A 15249-nucleotide genomic window follows, 5' to 3' on the forward strand; every position below is an offset into this window, starting at 1 on the left:
TTTACCCTTTAAATTATTGGGCTTAATACATCATTTGCCCTTTGAACTTGTCCAAAAAGCTTGATTGGCCCCCTGAACTTTCAAAGTGTCTCGATAGCCCCCTAAACTTATGTAAAATGTAATCAATTGATCACTCGATTGCAAAAAAATTAAGTTAAATGCAGAAGATGTATTACACGTGTCTTAGAATGTTATTACATAATTCAAGAATAGATTAAAAATAAAGTTATTACTTGCTCAACTATAAACCTTGTATTCTCTAATATTACAACTGCATACCTCCGATCTTGATTGTTTTAATTTTTTTAAGACGCATGCAATACATTTTCTGTATTTAACTTACTTTTTTGCAACCGAATGATCAATTGATTACATTTTTATGCAAGTTCAAACAGCTAACTGAATATTTTATGCAAGTTCGCAGGGCTATCGAAACACTAGGGGCAAATAATGTATTAAACCAAATTACTGATTTGCAATTTACTTATTAGAGATAAATTACATTTTTAGTACTTGAATTTAACACGTTTAGAATTTTGATCTGAGATTTATTTTTGCATTTAAAAATTATTATTTCATTTCTTCAAAAAAAAAATTATTATTTCATATATTAAATACACTTTTATCCAGCAGTCCCACCCATAGAGGTGCAAACCATCTGCGAAAGTGAATAGCCACTGCTGTCGGCGGTGGATACACTTACGAACCAAAAAAAATACACTTTTATATTTTTTATTTTTAAAATATATGTTCCCCAGATCTCTCTCCTACCTCACTATATAAAACTAATATAAATATTTGATGACTTATGGAGAAATTCTGATCAGCTTCCGTCCCTGTGGGGGCATCGTTGGGTTCGACGGGGGAAGCTCCGATGCCAAAGTCAGTAAGGATGAACAAGAATGCAAACTGAATTGACAAAGGGTAAAGATGAATGTGTACCTTGATAGCCTGAGACATAGGCTATATATAGTCATGAAGTTGTAACTTTCGGTAACTAGAAAGTCTCCATTAATGTCCCATTAATGGCGGTTACAGGTTACTCTTAAGTTGACGGTTAGCTAATTGATAGCTCATTAATGGCCTTTATTGCTAGATCGGCCCAGCCGTTCTAATGGCGGATTAAGTATTTATGGAGATCCGCCTCGTAGGTTCGCCCGCGAGTCTCTTTTGGTGAGTCCTTGGAGATTCGCCTCATAGATTCGCCGGATACCTTTATTTCCATAGGCCGTGGTATTCCCGTATTAGGTAACCAACACGTGGCGTTCTTCAGGCGAATATCCCTTTTGATCCTTGGGATAATATCACGATGTTATCAGAAGCCCCCCCAAAGTTCCCTTAAAGTCTTTTAGGGCTTTCGAGCTTCCTTACTCGCCGTCATGATTACTTGCATTAATGAGCACTCTGTTCGATGCCAATCATGGAGTGACACGTGTAGCAGGCGCACTGTCCGAGGAGAGAGAAGACGCCTTCTTCATTTTTTTCTTTTCTCTTTCTTCCCCATTCGTTCTTCCTCTCCATTTTCCTTTGCGTCTTCTTTGCAGAGTTTTCTTCGGAGTTTTCAGAATCCTTGAAGTTGTATTTTCATGTAAGTTCATCTTCCTCATTCTATTTTTTTCTGAATGTTTAGGAGCTCTTCTTCATCCTCCGAATCAACCTCTAAACTTTTTAATTTGACTTCTTCCTCTGAGATTGTATTTAGTTGGACTACTTCGTCATCAGAAAATTCCTTTTCCTCCGAAGGTACGGTCAGCTCCGATTTAGCTGAGTTACACAACTCGGCGTGTAATTGTGATCGAACTCGTCTAGGTAGGAGTCAAAACCTTTCCACTCCGATCACCGGTACTGCGCCGGCCGTAGTTCTTAGGCGTTTTTCTGGGACGATGGCCTCCTCTTCTGCCCTACCTAGGAAAAAGAAACCTCGAGCGGAGTCCACTCCGTCTCATATGAGCGCTGCGGATCTAGCGGATCTGGCGAGTCGCTTCCCATGGATAAATAATTATGAGACTCAGTTGGCGGCGGCTCACCAACAGCCCTCATGTCCGCCAAGTGGATTCTTGTCGGTGTACTATAGTCATGTGGAGAGAGGGTTTCGGCTTCCTCTTCCAAAGATGATGGCGGACATCCTTTCTTACTTTGATATCACTGTCAGCCAATTACATCCTAATGGCTGGTTAGACATAGCTTTAGACTGCTATCTGGCCTCGAACTTAGGAGTAGTATACACTCCCCGTATCTTCAGAGCCTTTCATAAACCGTCGAAGCGAAAGTCTAAGTCTTTCCTTACCTTTGCAAAATTTGGAGTGTATTCGCCGTTTAGTGGCAAAATGTCCAACGTCCATTGTTGGGACGAAAAATTCTTCTTCATAAAGATAAACGAGGGCGAATCTCTAGGCTTCCCTTCATATTGGAATCCCAAACCTTTGCATATGGCGGGAGATATGCGCATACTGACAAATAGTGATGAGGTAGTGGCGGATCTCATGAAGAGTGTCAAGGCGGAGGCCTGGACATACGCTTTCGATTTAGACTTTATGATGAGTGATATCCCTCTGATTTTCCGAGAAGGGGACAAGTTTGTTTACACAAAGATTGCCCAGTTTGATCAAGGTAACTTTGTGTTTTCTTTCTTTGAACCTTGATTGCTCTATTGTTCTTTTTGGCAGGGGTTTATCTAAGGCCAATCACGCTCTTGCAGAGAAGCGTAGGAAGTTAATGGAGGATGAGGCTCGCAAGAAAGATCAAGTGGCGAATCCCCAAAAGGGTGCAGAGAAACGTCTGGCTGTTACAACGGCTGATCCGCCTCTGAAAAGGAGGAAGCCTGCAGCTTCTGGCGGTTCAAAGTTTATGGCGGATGCCATGAAATTCCCCATGCCCGTGGTGGAGATGGCACAAGTAGGTTGTCTTTACCTTTTATCTGTTCGTTATGTTTGGAATCTAAGTTTTAATCCTTACATCATTATGCAGACGGCGAAGCCTGACCTAGGCGGATACTGGTTCGCCAAGTATGGTGTCCAGGGATCCTTAGAGAATGAGTCGGTTATCAATGACCTAGACGAGGCTCTGGGTTAGTTGGGTGAGGTACAGAGGAATCAGAACCAGATTCCAGGATCAACCCACGCTCAAAGGGGAAAGACGGAGCTTCTTACGGTAAGTCCCCTTGCTAGAAAGGATCTCGTTTTTAGGAAAAGTTGTACCTTTGTTCTTTCATTTTGAAAAAACTGTTTGCCTTTGACAGATGTATACTCACATTCGCGCTATGGAAGCTGAGCTCCTCAAGGTGTGGCGGACAGGGCTACTATAGAAAGGTTGGAGAAAGAAATCGCTGATGCCAAGGCGAATGTCGCATCCGCCACGTCCACCATTGCCCTCAAGGACGCCGAAATTAAAAAGCTAAAGGAGAAGATTGAGGCAGATTCCCAGGAGCATGAGAACGCTTTAGGCGAGGCAGAGTACATGGCTGGAGAGCAAGCTTTCTTTTACGGCGAACTGATCATGGCGTATGTCCAGCTGGCGCATCCTGAGATCGATTTTACAGATCCGCAGTTCGCCGTTCCAGACCCAGATGATGTTCACAAATATAACAAAATCCCGGACATCAAGGACTACCTCCATGACTATGTTCGAAAATGGATAAAGGGACCCATCGAAGAAAGAAAACCCGCCACCGATGTCAAGCTAGTGGACCTTGAGGAAGTACCTCCAAAGGCGGGTGAGGAGCTGATAACCAAGGGCACCCTTCTTTCTGAGGGAACACCTTCTATGGAAAAGGAGGTCTCCTTGGTGGGCGTATCTGGAACTGTTGAGAAGGAAGCCTCTCAAACAGGCGCCTCAGGCGAGAAGAATGCTAAGGAGAATACTCCTGTCAATGTTTAGTGTTGTTGTTTGTAAAACTTAAGTACAATTTGTTTAATCCATATGGTCGCTATTTATTTTACCTTTACGTTTGCGTAAGTAAATATATAAGCTGTTTAGGATTTCTTTTGGAGTAGGTGGCCAGCCATACTCCGTTATGCGAACCTTTGTGAAGGTTTGAACCTGTTTTATTCCTTTTAGCGGAAGTAAAGCTGCCTTAGGGATCATCTTGCTACCTATCTTTGAGGTGAAGTGATCCGTCTTTAGGACTTGTGAACCCTTCTTTGGGAAGGGAGTAAGAGAGTGTAAAGACCTTGCGTCCAAGGAATGTTTTAACTCTATCTCGAATGGTGACTATCTAAGGATAGATCCGCCCAGGAGACTGTTCTCCTATCTTTGAGGAGAAAAAGTAGCTATGTGATATCGATACTTTTGAGTGTGGGAAGCGTTGGATGCCCCCCTTCTTTTTTAGACTGGAATATTTATATTGCTGCAAGAAAATACTGAAAAAGAATATGGGCAATAGAACAATTGCTTTTTATTAATAAAAGATATGCGTTATTACAGCAAGCAGGTCTCATATGTGAGCCTCATTAAAACCTTTAATAAGAAAAACCTCATGGGAAAAAGCTTATTAAAGGAAAAAGAGTACTCAAAACCTTTGTTTACATTCTATTTCTTGGCGAAGTATTTGCGGAGATTTTGGAGATTCCAAGTGCGCGGCAATGTATTTCCTTCCATGTCTTGAATCTTAAATGTGGCGAACCCAATTTTGTCCACTATTCGATATGGACCTGTCCAGGTGAGCCCTAGCTTGCCCTTCCCTTCTCTAGATTGGATTTTGTCGGCCTTACGGAGCACGAGATCTCCCACATTCAGGTCTACAAGTTTGGCATTTTTGTCATGATAAGCCACGATCCGCTGTTTGTATGCCGCCATACGTACATATGCCTTATCTCTCCTATCCTCCACTTGATCAAGACTTTCTTTCAATCTCTGACTGTTTTCGTCCTCGCAATAGAATGCAACTCTGTCACTCGGAACCAATATCTCGACTGGGATTACAGCTTCCACACCATGAGAGAGGGAGAATGGGGTTTCACTCGTGGCCGTTCGAGGAGTACTACGATACGCCCATAAGATGCTTGTTAATGTTAAGCCCAAAATATACCTAAAATATCCTATATAAATACGTTAAATTTACATTGAAATCGTGCTAATTATATTCATTTAGAATACTTTTACGTCTTTATTTACTTCTTTGATGCAAGGTACCTAAATATTTGGTAAAATCCAAATAGGAGCGAAAACGGAGCTAAAATGGAGGAAAAACCTTAAAAACGTACCGAGAATGCATATCAGTCAGAAGAACGCTCGAGGAGGACGAAATACAGTCGAACGCCAGGGAGGAATACTTTCTGTCGCGACTGAGATTCTCAAAATCTCAATCGCGACTTACGGAGTCCAGACCGGGGGAAATCAAATCTCGAAAACTCGCCCCTATACCCCCTGTCGCGACTGAGATTTTCAGAATCTCAGTCACGACAGACACCCCTCCTGCACACTAAACACATGTTAAAATTCGTAAAAACGCGTCTGTTCGTTCGGATAAAAGCGACCCTTCACCAGCAGACACGACCCGTCATTTACAACCCTTCAACAACTATAAATAAGTGATTCATTTCAGAAATCAAGGTTGGTTATGTTGGGAAAGTTAGAGAAATTAGAGAAGAGAGTTGTTATGTTGAGTTTCTGATTCAGAAAAGAATCAGAAAGTTAGAGTTCATTTCTGTAAGCAATCGTGTTGTACACGAATTGTATTTAGATTAGTTATAAACACAGAATTAGTTTAGTTTTCATTCTGGTAGTGGACTGACCAGTCTCTATTCCGAAGATCCAGCGAGAAGAAGTGACGGCTGAAGCGCATGAGGTTTGACGAGCCTACGGAGTTTGAGAGAAAGATTGACGACCCGGATCTCAAAGTTTTCGTTACAATGCTATCCAAGTTTCTACTTCTCTGTTAACTTGTGAAAATTCACATTTCAATTAATGATATACTTCTTTATTCAATACATTCTTACTGTTGTTATTTTGATGTTGTTCTGACAAAATGATTTTCAAAATGATAAATTGGTGTTTTTATTAAAACGTTCTATTTCCATCTTATTCATATAAGAACTTTGTTGAACACTTGACAGATTTAGTTTTTATGGATGATATGATCGCTGGCCCGTGGCTTATCAAACATAAAATGCTAGTTTGATTAAGGTAGCAATCTACTCCGATCCAGAGAGATTTCTACGGTTCAAAGCCATTTAATTGAGTAAATTGATATATTGTTTCATGTCCATAATCTCACAAAGTTAAAGTTGTTTACTTTGCTTTATGAAAATAAATATGTATTTTATTCCAATTACGGAAGTATCTGTTTTGTAATCAAAATTCCAAAACGGAATTGTCTTCTAAACTTGATATAATCTTTCTATCTAATCCTAATTTACCAAAACCTATTCAATCAACTAAACGTTTATCTTTTATTAAACCTAAACACGTGACTAAACCGAATTAAATAAAATTTAGTTAAAAAGCGTTCCCTGTGGGTTCGATATCTTTTATTACTACAAGCATATACCGTGCACTTGCGGAAATCGCTCAACAAGTTTTTGGCGCCATTGCCGGGGAACGCCAAAATTTTTGACAAAATTTTAAATTTTTCGTGTTTTATTTCGAATCTAGGTTTAAACATATTTAATCTAACTTTTATAATTTAAAAGTTTTCATATACTAATTTATTTATTTATTTATCAAATTCTGTTTTGTAGGTAGTTTCGGTTCGTGCAAGATTTCAGGTTCATGCGCAGTTCTTGAAGTTCAGGCATTGTACCAGACCCTATAGACCCAGAAATTGAGAAAACCATTAGGAAGAACAAGAAAAACAAGAAAAACAAAAAAAAAGACCCCAGTAAAAACACATACCGAGCCAGAAAAAATGGCAGACCCACCTTCACTTATGGAATACGCTAGGCCAGGTGTGGCCGGTGTAACCAATAGTATCGTTAGACCCAGAATCACCGCAAATCAATTTGAAATTAAGCCAGCTTTGCTTAATATGTTGCAAAATAATGTAACATTTTATGGGTTACCTAACGAAAATCCTAACACCCACTTAACAAATTTCCTTGAAATTTGTGACACTTTTAAAATTCCAGATGTGACTGCAGAAGCAATCAAACTTCGACTCTTTCCTTTCACCTTGAAGGATAGAGACAAAGAATGGTTAACTTCTATGCCAGCCACAACTTTTGCCACTTGGGAACAATTAGCCCAAGCATTTTTATCTAAATATTTTCCTTTAGCAAAAACCGCAAGAGTCATAAAGGAGTTAACATCTTTTTCTCAAAATGATAATGAGACTCTTTATGAAACTTGGGAACGTTTTAAAGAACTTCAACGTTTATGCCCACACCACCAATTACCCGCTGAACTTTTAATGCAAACATTTTACAATGGACTTAATCCTACAACTAGGGGTTCATTAGATGCTATGTCGGGAGGGCTATTTATGAAGAAAACATCAGCCCAAGCGAGAGAACTTTTGGAGGAAATGGCAATCAACAGCAGTATGTGGCCCGCGGAACGTGGACATATGCCGGTGGCAAAACCATCATCCTCAACCTCATCATCAGTTAAAGGTTTAGTTGAACTTGATCCAGTCGCGATGCTACAAGCCCAATTTTCTGCTTTATCGCACAAAATTGACAAGTTTATGGCACCTCGCGATACCAATGGTAATCCAATCCAAACGGATGTGGACTACGAAAATATGAGTGAGATCGAACAGGTAAATTTTGTCTAAGGACAAAACCAAACTAATAATCCTTATTCTAATACTTATAACTCTGGATGGAGGAATCATCCTAACTTTAATTGGAAAGATAACAATAACAATAATAGTAGTGCTAATCAAAATCGTACCACTAATTATCAAAATCAGTCAAGAGATACGATTAGCACTTTATCTTCTAAAATCGACAAGTTTATAGATGCTATTAGTGGAAAAATAAGTAATCACGACGATGGTTTTAAACGGATCGAAAATAAATTCGATCAGCTTATTAAAAACCACTCATCTAGCATCCATAATTTGGAGGTTCAAATTGGTCAACTTGCTAAATCAATTCCATCCCGAAAAGAGGGAAGTCTTCCCAGCCACACGGAAGAAAATCCGAAAGAGCAGGTGAAGGCTATTACTCTTCGTTCAGGGAAAAATTATCAAGGGCCTGAAATGCCCAAAGATGCAACGTTACAAGGAACTGATTTACCAAAGTCCAAAGAAGATATCTTAAACACAAATAATTCACCATTTGACACAGGTACCAAAACTTTTGTACCCAAACCACCTTTTCCGCACAAAGTCCGAAATAAGGACTATGATAAACAACTTCTAAAGTTTTTGGATAAACTTAAAAATTTGCATATCAATTTGACGTTTATGGATGCAATCACACAAATTCCTAACTATGGTAAGTTTTTAAAGGATTTGATTTCAAAGAAAATCAGTTGGGAAGGAATTTCATCCATTTCGTTAACAGAAGACTGTAGTTCAATAGTATCAAGTAATTTGCCCACTAAACTCAAGGATCCCGGATGTTTTACTATTCCGTGTAAGTTGGGAGATATTGAATTCCCAAGTTGTCTTTGTGATTTAGGAGCAAGTATAAACTTAATGCCATTGTCTATTTTTAACAAGTTAGGTTTAGAAGAAGATATCAAACGTACCAATATGGTTTTGCAGTTAGCGGATCAAACCACTAAAAGGCCATATGGTATAATTGAAGATGTTTTAGTCAAAGTCGATAAATTTATTTTTCCTACCGATTTTGTTATATTAGACTTTGCATATGATGTAAATTGCCCTTTAATTTTCGGTAGACCGTTTATGAACACGGGACGTGCTCTAGTAGATGTGTCGGAAGGGAAGGTAGTTTTAAGAATAGGAGAAGATAAGGTCGAGTTTAACATGAACAAAGCGATGAAATACCCTAGGGAGGAATTCGCTTGTATGAAACTTGATTTAGTCGAAGAATGTGTCAATGATATAATTCAACGTGAAGAAATAATTGAACCTATAGTAAATGAGGAATTAGACGATAAGGACCCAGAGCCTTTGATTAGAGAAGATGGACCAGTTCCGCCTTCAATTGTAACACCCCCTAAATTAGAACTTAAAGAGTTACCCAGTCATTTGAGGTACGCTTTCTTAGGCGAAGGCGATTCTCTACCTATAATTATTTCTAACAAATTAACAAGTGATCAAGAAGAAAAATTGAAAGAAGTTGTTAGAAATAGGATAGGAAGTATGGGATGGAAAATGTCAGACTTAAAAGGAATTAATCCTAGTATAGTAATGCATAGAATTCATTTAGAAGAAGATAAGCCACCTAAAGCGGATAGACAAAGACGCTTGAATCCGAACATGAAAGAAGTAGTCAAAAATGAGATTACTAAACTTTTAGACAATGGAATCATTTATCCGATCTCGGATAGTGAATGGGTTAGTCCAATCCATTGTGTACCTAAAAAGGGAGGCATAACTATTGTAAGAAATGATGAAGGTGAACTTATACCTACACGAACCACCACCGGTTGGAGGGTTTGTATAGACTATAGGAACCTAAACAAAGCAACCAGGAAAGATCATTTTCCTCTACCTTTCATTGATCAAATGATCGAAAGGATAGCCGGTCATGCATTTTACTGTTTTCTTGACGGTTATTCCGGATTCTTTCAAATTTACATTTACCCGGATGACCAAGACAAAACAACCTTCACATGTCCTTACGGAACTTTTGCATATAGGAGAATGCCTTTTGGTTTATGTAATGCACCAGCAACTTTTCAACGATGTATGACAGCAATATTTAATGACTTCATTGAAGACATAATGGAAGTTTTCATGGACGATTTTTCAGTTTATGGAGATTCTTTCAATGCATGTTTACAGAACTTAGATAAAGTATTGTCTAGATGTGAGGAAACGAATTTAGTATTAAATTGGGAAAAAGGTCATTTCATGGTAGACGAAGGAATTGTTTTAGGTCATAAGATTTCTGAAAAAGGATTAGAAGTGGACAGAGCAAAGACTTCAGTTATAGAGAAATTACCCCCACCAACCACTGTTAAGGGAGTAAGATCATTTTTAGGTCATGCAGGTTTTTACAGACGGTTTATAAAGAATTTTTCTGTAATTTCCAAACCACTTACTAATTTGCTTATGAAGGATTCAACTTTTGATTTTAATAAAGATTGTTTACAAGCTTTCAATACTTTGAAAACAGCTTTAGTCAGTACACCTATAATATCAAGACCAGATTGGAATTTACCTTTCGAAATTATGTGTGATGCGAGTGACTTAGCTGTAGGATGTGTATTAGGTCAAAGGAAGGATAAGAAACTTCATGTTATATATTATGCGAGTCACACATTGTCCGGTGCACAACTAAATTACACCACCACTGAAAAAGAAATGTTAGCAGTAGTTTTTGCATGTGATAAGTTCCGATCTTATTTGTTAGGATCTAAAGTTATCATTTATACTGATCATGCAGCTTTGCGATATTTATTTGCTAAGAAAGATGCAAAACCACGTCTTATTAGATGGGTTTTACTATTGCAAGAATTTGACATTGAGATTAAAGACAAAAAGGGAGTTGAAAACCTGGTCGTCGATCATCTATCAAGACTTGAGGATGAAGACGGTCCCATCGGTGAAACATCAGGCATTCGAGATGATTTCCCCGATGAACATCTCATGCAATTACAAAGTGTCATAACTCCATGGTATGCGGATATAGCCAATTACTTAGCTGCAAATGTTGTACCAGATGGATTGACTTTCCAGCAAAAGAAGAAATTCTTTTCAGAAGTTAAGAAATATTTTTGGGAAGATCCATTCTTGTTCAAAACATGCGGCGATGGAATGTTCAGGAGATGTGTTAGTGAGTTTGAACAAGAGTCTATAATAATAGAATGTCATGCTAGTGCTTACGGAGGTCATAATAGCGTAAGCAAAACAGCAGCTAGAATACTTGAATGCGGATTCTTTTGGCCTACTCTGTTTAAAAATGTCCGTTCATTTATTATACGTTGTGATAAATGTCAAAGAACAGGGAATATAGGAAGGAAAGATGAGATGCCTCTTACGAACATATTGGAAGTTGAAATCTTCGATGTGTGGGGTATTGATTTCATGGGTCCTTTTCCTCCTTCTTTTGGCAAAAATTATATATTAGTAGCCGTAGATTATGTTTCAAAGTGGGTTGAAGCAATTGCAACCCCGACAAATGATTCTAAAGTAGTTGTTAAGTTTTTAAATTCAATATTCTGTCGATTTGGAGTTCCTAGAGTTATGGTAAGCGACGGTGGTACTCACTTCATAAATAGAGCTTTTGAGTCACTTATGAAAAAATACAGAGTACACCATCGTATATCTACACCGTACCATCCTCAAACGAATGGTCAAGCAGAAATTTCAAATAGAGAACTCAAATGGATACTTGAGAAAACAGTTTCGTCTTCTAGAAGAGACTGGGCACATAAACTTGACGATGCACTATGGGCATACCGTACTGCATTTAAAACACCTATCGGGATGACACCTTATAGATTAGTCTATGGTAAAGCTTGTCATTTGCCGGTTGAATTAGAACATAAAGCATATTGGGCTATAAAAACTCTTAATTATGATTTGCAAAGCGCAGGGAAAAAGCGTTTGTTTGACTTAAACGAGTTGGATGAATTACGCTATTTGTCCTACGAAAATGCAAGCATTTATAAGGAGAAAATTAAAAAGTGGCATGATGCCAAAATCAAAATTAAAACCTTTAATGTTGGAGATAAGGTTTTACTTTTCAATTCTAGATTAAAATTATTTCCAGATAAGCTAAAATCTAGATGGACTGGACCATTTTTGGTTGTTCAAACATTTGATTACGGCACATTGGAGCTCGAGAAGTCTAATGGCAACCGATTCAAGGTCAATGGTAATCGTTGCAAAATTTATTTTGACGGAGTTCCAATTCAAGCAATTGCATCCGTGGATAAATTTTAAAGTTAATTTCTTTGATTTTTATGTTTTTAATTTTATTTGTTTCTTTTTAATGTTTTTGTTTTCTTTTTAATTTATCAATTTTTATTTTTAATTTATTTTACTTTGATTTTAATTTTATTTTTATTATTATCATTAAGTCAAAATGAGTTTTGTTCACATTAAAATTTTAATTTAGTCATGTTTTGAAATTTTCAATAAGTGTTAAGTATTATTGAGAAACTATATGAGCAGAAAATCTCAGTTGAGAATCCGAACATCGTCTGTCTTCTAGTTAGGGATATATATATAGATTTTTTGTGTTTCTGTTTGTTGTTTTTAATATATATATGAGTGCTTGTTTGTCAATTATGTTTTTATAATGTTTATATATAGATGTAAATTATGGTATTGTTTACCAAAGATAAATAAAAGTGCATTAATTCTTTAGTTTATTTCTTTTATTTAAGGAATAACCTTTGGTTTTCCTTTAATTTAATGTTTTAGTTTTGTTTATCTTAGTCTCAGGGATTAATGTTCACATTTTGGTACTTAATTTTAAAGAGGAATTGGTTTCGAAGTGTTAAAATCATCCAAAACAGTCCCAAATTACCCAGATTTTTCAGAATCTCAGTTGAGATTTCGAATTCTCAGTTGAGACAGCGAAGGAAGATTTTCATGCAAGAATTTCGCCCCTTACCTTCTGTCTGTCGCGACTGAGATTTTGAAAATCTCAGTCGCGACTTACGACTTCTAGGTGCGGGATTGGGCGAAATTTTTACCCTCTTTTCCTATTCCTACTCTATTTACTACCTATTACTCTATCCTAATCAATACCTATTACTTACACCTATTTATCTTTCATTCTAACCTTCATATTTTCATATTTTCTTACCCTATTTTACCCAAATTTCATCTGTTTTCATCCAAATTTCACAAACCACACACTATGCCTAGACAAAAGACCGTTGCTAACAAAGCTAAGGCCACCGAAGTCAATAGATTACGGATTCAATATGGAGCACCATTCGATATCACGTCGGAAGCCGAAGGACGCCTATATCGCCGGTTTTCTAATGTCCTTGTAGAGTTTGTGGACATGCCTTTTCTTGACACCGACACGGTAAATACTCTTTCTTTTACCGAGCGTATTGATGAATATCTTACCGTTCTTGGTTGGAAACGATTTGCTAGTATGCGTTTTCCTAGTCTTAAAGCGCATATTATTGAGTTTTTGGTTACTCTAACCTATGACAAAAAGAAAGGAGTTATCTCTTTTCGGAGTGATGGAGTTCGTTATAATGTTAATTATGCGGCTATGAACCGTTGGTTTGGTTTTCCTACTCGAAATTTCTATTCAAAGCCGAAGCCTTTTGATTCAAACGCAGTTTGGAATTCTTTAACCGGTTTAGATGCTTTTCATCCTAAGAATACATCTAGCAAGCTAATTAAGGACGATTGTGTATTCTTCTTTCACAAGTTTTTATCATTCTCCTTATTTGGTCGGGTTGAAAGTTCAAAAGTGCAAGTTCGTGATTTGTTTGTGTTGGATGCTATTTTTAAGGGTTTGACCATTGATAGTATTGAGATGATATTTACTAATTTAGTTCGAGCTTCCAAGTCCCGCAATAAGCAAGTGCCTATGGGTAATTTGATTACCGGCATTGTTTTGGGCGCTCGAGGTGAATTAGCGGATTATCAAAATATGTCTCATGTTGGTTTACCATCATTGGATCTCACGGCACTTCAAAGGGCCAATTTATTGAAGAAAATGGAACCACCCGCCTTTATCTCTTATGCGGATCGCACAAGGCGTGTTTTCGCTACCATGGGTAGTGAAGCATCGGGTTCACAAGGTTTAGGTGCCCAAGATGATAATGAGGAGGATGAAGAGGAATTTGATGATGATGAAGAAGAGGAGGAGAATGTTGATGTTAATGCCACCGAGCAAGCTAATGTGGAACCAAATGAAGAAGAACAAGTTGGATGGCAACGTGTTTTGACACAAATGAACGAGCATAACCGTCACATGAATTTGCGGTTAGATGACGTCGTTGCCAATAATGCCGAAATGAGTTCAAGGATCACTACATTGAGTCGTGAGCACAAGTCTACTCGTCGCCGGATGCTCTCTTTCTTCCGACGCCAAGGAGTTGAGACTACGCCTTCTCCACCACCATCACCTTAATAGGTTTTATCGTTTCTCTCTTTAACTCATTTTCGTTATTCTTATGTTTTATTTGGTTTAGTACAATATTTTTAATTATGTTTGGTACAATTTTTATTAATGTTTGAATGTTATGGTACTATATTTTTCATTTCTAATTCGTATGATTTAATTTCGTACTATTTTTCGTGTTTTATCGCTTTTTGCACCAATGAGGACATGGTCCAAATTAAGTGTGGGAGGAGGTATTTCATATCCATTTTATTTTTAAGTACGAATGAATGCAACGAATGAGAATGAATGATATTTATTTTAAGTATCAATGCATGTTATTATTAATTTTAAGTAAAGTATAATATGCAACATTTTTTTTTCAACCAAATGCAACATTTTTTGCAACACCTTTTCAAAAATAATAGAAATTTCTCATAAATAATAAATTTTCGTTAAAAGTAAAAATTTCATATGTTTTCAAACATTTTAACTTTCAAAATAATGTTAAACATATTTTAAGGTTATCATTATTGATAGAAATAATATTTCTATACGGGCTATATTTTTACAAATATTTTTACAAATCTCCGATACGATTTTATCAAAACGTCTCGAGTGAATGTATATAAGTAAAATTTCTTTAGTTTCAAATCTCTACTTTATATCATGAACTCATGATAAATATAAATCTTATTTTCAATTTTCAATTAGGTTTATAGGCATAAATCGAACTAACAACTTTAGTTTTTTAGCTCGATATTATTTTTCGTCTTACATTAAAAACCAATTGAAGTTTTTAAGGAAACTTTAGCCATAATACATGTTGAATTTCAAGTCAATATAGGATGAATGTGCTATTTTTCTTTCCCAATTTTATTTTCATATAAATCAAGTAGTCGTATTCTTAACTTTTGGCCACGATTGAGACCAACCTTATCACAATCGAGGTATGAAAGGGAAGAACGTTAAGTATCGTTTACTTTTGGCCACGATTGCGACCACCCTTATCACGGTCGAGGTATGAAAGCAACGATATAAATTAAAGCAAAATTAAAAGTGTTTAAAGTTTTAAGTAACGATTGCGTCCACCCATGGCATGGTCGGTACCTCTTAAACGAACACGAAGCCAATTAATGCGTATAAAGTT

General features: G+C 37.1%; 1 non-coding gene across 1 annotated transcript; it reads right to left on the reverse strand.

The window, feature by feature from the left end:
- Positions 1-7222: 7222 nt before the first annotated feature.
- LOC136221174 (small nucleolar RNA R71) lies at positions 7223-7329 on the reverse strand. The gene has a single exon (XR_010684957.1). It is a non-coding gene; the product is annotated as a small nucleolar RNA R71 (small nucleolar RNA).
- Positions 7330-15249: the final 7920 nt, after the last annotated feature.

The sequence above is a fragment of the Euphorbia lathyris genome, chromosome 2 (genome assembly GCF_963576675.1).
Source record: "Euphorbia lathyris chromosome 2, ddEupLath1.1, whole genome shotgun sequence".
Classification (NCBI taxonomy): Eukaryota; Viridiplantae; Streptophyta; class Magnoliopsida; order Malpighiales; family Euphorbiaceae; genus Euphorbia; species Euphorbia lathyris.